This window comes from Mizuhopecten yessoensis, unplaced genomic scaffold (assembly GCF_002113885.1).
Source record: "Mizuhopecten yessoensis strain PY_sf001 unplaced genomic scaffold, ASM211388v2 scaffold10603, whole genome shotgun sequence".
In the NCBI taxonomy this organism is placed as follows: Eukaryota; Metazoa; Mollusca; class Bivalvia; order Pectinida; family Pectinidae; genus Mizuhopecten; species Mizuhopecten yessoensis.
The window spans coordinates 1803123-1808907 of record NW_018408629.1 but is presented as its reverse complement, the minus strand read 5'-3'; positions in this window follow the sequence as shown (position 1 = coordinate 1808907).

The window sequence follows — 5785 nt, the reverse complement described above, 5'->3', positions numbered from 1 at the left end:
TCCAGACTGCAAAGGCACGCCCCTGGTTTTAGTGCAATTTATGAATTATGTTCAGTAACTGCCTCCGGTTCAATAATACCCGAACCCGCTCTAACTGGTAAGCATTATAAAATATGAACTTTATTCATTTTATATCAATTATAAAACAAGTTATTTCAACTTGTATTTCTCACCTTTGTTGGCCCGGATGTTAATGCACAGGGGCTCTTAATGTAGGGTCAGGCAGGTGCCTTCCAAAAACTTAAACTGATTAACTTATTTACTAACGGACATAAAGACGATGAGGACAAAATAACGACGTCACGTTTCCATAGCATTTAATGATGCAGAATTCTTAGAAAGCAGTTACTTTAATTCATCAATTTGTCATTATTTCAAGACGTGTGAAATACAACATCTTGTATTGTATGGCCTGAAAACCAATTATATCACTATAATAAGATTTACAAGGTTTGGAATATAAAGCTGTGCATTTATTAAACAATGGGTTTACAAAACATTCGTCCTTAAAAGTACATTGCTGACGGACAAACTTACCACACAGGGTTTAGACAAATGTAATTGTTGATAAAAAAAACAAGTTTTGTGGTCTCCAATATGATCTTACTAGGTAATGTTCAGATAAATTTTTTATTTAAATTTCCTCTGCATTCTTCCATTGTAATGCATTGCGAAGGCACATGTTGTTATGAGACTATAACAACATTTTCTATTGTAACGTCATCAATCTCTATTATGACGTCAATAATTTCATTGTTGTCAACACTTGGTTTGCTGTTCAAAATCTGTTCGAAATAACTAAATAAAGCATAACTACATAAAATGTATACCACAAGGCGTTCCACATTCTGGTGTTTTACCTTAATCTAACAGCTAATTGAAAATTTACCAATAAAAATTGAAATTCAAAATGCGTATTTTAACTTCCGTATAACTGTTTTGAAAGTCAGAGCTCTAGTTTTTTCTGTGATCATCTAAATAAAATCCCATGCATATATTGCGCTTTTTTGCTTCACCCTACTTGATCATAATAATTTGAAACTCCATTCCATAATAAGCTTACCTTAGACTATATATGCAAAAAAAAAATCTTATCCACTTACTGTAAGTATTAAAGTAGGCATCCCTTCTTTAACCAATCAGAAGCTAAAACACTGGCAATCTTGTCTGATAGGAAAACTGTAAGCTGCAGCGGTCGAGCTCGCAATACTTTTATACCAAACTAGATGAAATTCGGACAATATTTTAGTTTTGACCAATAAGAAGCCAGGATATGACATCCCTCTTGTCTTATCTGAAAATGGAAGTAGAGAGGGAGTTCGCATTACTCAAAATTTACCTAAGAAGCAATATTGCTCAAATTGTTTAGTATCTAAATTTCGACCATTATAAAGCCGTGGCATGCATGTCAGTCATCCTGTCAACTTGAGGTTACCGAATTCCCGAAGTGGCAGACGAGTTTACAGTGCCATTATACTTTTTGTACCTAAACTAAACTAAAATAGAGTGGGAAGCAAAAGTGGTGGCCAAGCTATTTTATGAGAAATCGCTGTCTTCAGAGGACTTAGGAAAGTCAAGTGTCATTCCAAGAAGAAAATAACTGACAAATAAGTAAAGATCTGGTACGTCGCATTTTCAAGGCATCAGTAATCATGTAGTACTTATAATTACAATTTTTATATAGCAATTCATATATAAATACATAGGTCTATAGAATTGCAATCTAGTTAAAATCATATCTTCGCATTGTGACATGTCGGTAAACGGGAGCGATGCGAATATAAAATGTTAATTACATTGACAGTATTGAAGATTTCCCACACATAATCATACGTAACATGCTATAGGGTTGCAGGGCTTTGATTATGTTTATTACCACCTGTTTACCTTAAGCTGTAATGAGGTTTATATGGCAGTACTATAAAAATGCATATAAAAGCGGTAATCACATTTCAGAGATATATAGGTAGACATTTTGCGGCAATTTATGATTCATTTTTTCACATTCTTTCCGTTGCATGCGTTTGGATAAAGAGTTCAGCAACGCGCTGACGTACGTATATCAATATGAACATCAAATAACGACCGTTATTCAACATGGTGAATAACGGTCATAAGTTGTGAAAGTTTTTAGCTCACCTGCCCGAAGGGCAAGTGAGCTTATGTCATGTCCGTCCGTCGTTCGTCCGTCCGTCAACTTTTCCTTTAAACAACTTCTTCTGAAGAACGAACAGGCCTAGGGTCTTGATATTTAACTGAAAGCTTTGCTGGTAGGAGCCTGACAAAGTTTGAGAACGAAAATGACCTAGACTTACTTTCAAGGTCACAGGGGTCAAATATATCAAAAACTTCAAACGCCTTCTTCTGAAGAACTAAAAGGTATAGAATCTTCATATTTGGCTGATGAATTCCTGGGATCGAGCTCAACAAAGTTTGAGAATGAAAATGACCTTGACCTGCTTTCAAGGTCACAGGGGTCAAATGTGTCCAACACTTTAAACGACTTCTTCTGAAGAACTGAAAGGTATAGAATCTTTATATTTGGCTGGTGGCTTCCTGGGATAGAGCCCAACAAAGTTTGAGAATGAAAATTAGTTTGACCTACTTTCAAGGTCACAGCAGTCAAATATGTCAAATGCTTCAAACGACTTCTTCTGAAGAACTGAACAGTATAGCATCTTTGTATTTGATTGATGGCTTCCTGGGATAGAGCCCGGCAAAGTTTGAGGAGGAAAATGACCTTGACCTACTTTCAAGGTCACAGCAGTCAAATATGTCAAATGCTTCAAACGACTTCTGAAGTACTGAAAGGTAAAGAATCTTTATATTTGGCTGGTGGCTCCTGGGATAGAGCCTGACAAAGTTTGTAAACGAAAATGACCTTGACCTACTTTCAAGGTCACAGGAGTCAGATATGTCTAATGCTTAAAACGACTTCTTCTGAAGAACTGAAAGTTATAAAACCTAAATAGTTGGCTTGTAGCTTTCTGGGAAAGAGCCCAACAAAGTTTGAGAATGAAAATGACCTTGACCTACTTTTAAGGTCACATTAGGCAGATATGTCAAACACTTTAAACGCCTTCTTCTGAAGAACTGGAAGGTATAGAACCTTAATATTTGGTTGGTTATTTCCTGGGAAGGAGCCCAACAAAGTTTGCGAATGAAAATGACCTTGACCTACTTTCAAGGTCACATTAGGCAGACATGTCAAACACTTAAAACGACTTCTTCTGAAGAACTGGAAGGTATAGAACCTTAATATTTGGTTGGTTATTTCCTGGGAAGGAGCCAAACAAAGTTTGCGAATGCAAATGACCTTGAGTTACTTTCAAGGTCACAGCGTTCAAATATGTCAAACGATTCAAACTACTTCTGAAGAAGAATTAAATGGCATAAAATTATAGTATTTGGCTGGTGACTTCCTGAGATAGAGTTCACCAAAGTTTGTGAATGAAAATGACCTCAACCTACTTTCAAGGTCACAGGAGTCAGATATGTCTAATGCTTAAAACGACTTCTTCTGAAGAACTGAAAGTTATAGAACCTAAATAGTTGGCTTGTAGCTTTCTGGGAAAGGGCCCAACAAAGTTTGAGAATGAAAATGACCTTGACCTACTTTCAAGGTCACATTAGTTCTATTTTGTATTATACTGTTCTATTTTGTATATATTGATCTGTTATGTATACAATGTTCTATTTTGTATATATTGATCTGTTATGTATACAATGTTCTATTTTGTATTATACTGCTATTTTGTATTATACTGTTCTATTTTGTATATAATGTTCCATTTTAAATATATTGATCTGTTATGTATACAATGTTCTATTTTGTATATATTGATCTGTTATGTATACAATGTTCTATTTTGTATATATTGATCTGTTATGTATACAATGTTCTATTTTGTATATAATGTTCTATTTTGTATATATTGATCTGTTATGTTATGTACACAATGTTCTATTTTGTATTATACTGTTCTATTTTGTATATAATGTTCTATTTTGTATATATTGATCTTTTATGTATGAATTGTTCTATTTTGGATGAATTGTTCTATTCTGTATGCATTGTTCTATTTTGTATGAATTGTTCTATTGTATATATTGTTCTATTTTGTATGAATTGTTCTATTTTGTATATATTGATCTGTTATGTATGAATTGTTCTATTTTGTATGAATTGTTCTATTTTGTATTATACTGTTCAATGATGTATATATTGATCTGTTATGTATTCATTGTTCTATGTTATGTGTTTTGTTCTATTTTGTATGCATTGTTCTTTTTTGTATGAATTGTTCCATTTTGTATGAATTGTTCTATTTTATGTGCATTTTTCTATTTTGTATATATTGATCTGTTATGTATGAATTGTTCTATTTTGTATGAATTGTTGTATTTGTATGAATTGTTCTATTTTGTATGAATTGTTCTATTTTGTATGAATTGTTCTATTTTGTATGAATTGTTCCATTTTGTATGAATTGTTCTATTTTATGTGCATTTTTCTATTTTGTATATATTGATCTGTTATGTATGAATTGTTCTATTTTGTATGAATTGTTCTATTTGTATGAATTGTTCTATTTTGTATGAATTGTTCTATTTTGTATGAATTGTTCTATTTTGTATGAATTGTTCTATTTTGTATTATACTGTTCAATGATGTATATATTGATCTGTTATGTATTCATTGTTCTATTTTATGTATATTGTTCTATTTTGTATGCATTGTTCTATTTGTTATATGCATTATACCGACTTATGGAATGGCGACGCATTTAAAGTAGAAATACATTAACGACATAAGAAAACGGAGAGAAAGAGATATTTTCGATAAAATATGTAAATGATAAACAGGGCCATTAAATATGGTATGTTATTACTTACGTTTAAATAAAATATTTATTTGAAAATTGCATTTAATTGTTTTCACTTTTGCTTAGTGTCTGTCTTATGTCCTACATAGGATAACTGTATCTTAATACGATGATCAAGGTGAACGCAAAAAACAGTTTGGTGTGGAAAAATGATGGTACAAAACTTCCTACTGAAATTTACTTTGGTAGAATTTATTTTGTTTAACATTTTATTCAAAACTTTCCATTTGAAATTTCTATATTTATTTTAACCTTTTTTTATTTAACAACCATTACGAACCAAGTTTTTCATCATTTATTATTCAAACAACTCTTGTTGGCCCAGATGGAAGCATGCAGAAGGTCTTAATATAGTTTCCTGGTAGGAAACTGAAGTACCCGGAGAAAACCTGTGTGGTCGGGCATGTGACCAAATACCTTTTCATGTCTGATTGCGAGGTCAAACCCATGTCAGTCTTTACAAGTGTGCTATCTACTGCGTCATACGATCATGTGTCACTTTGTGATATTCCAACAAATTACAATGAAAATGGCTTCCCATTTAATAGGTGACTAGCATGAATGTGTCTGTTTAACATATTTCAATTAAATGGTAAGTTTACTTGGCTCTATAATACTAAAACCTTGTGTTTTGTAAATTAACTAACTCAAGTTAGATAAACATGATAATCAACCATCATGAGTTTGGAGACCCTTTTACTCCCAGTGTTGATATTTTTTTATCTAGAAAACCAAAGGATACAGTTTTAGAGTAAATGCCTTACATTAATTATAAATGGAATAGCTCCAGTAATTTCTAACTTAAATGCAACAATGACAAAAAAAACACTTCAATTATACACAGCAGTTGACAAGTCCAACAATAAATAATCTATGAATTCATAACAATCACACCAACA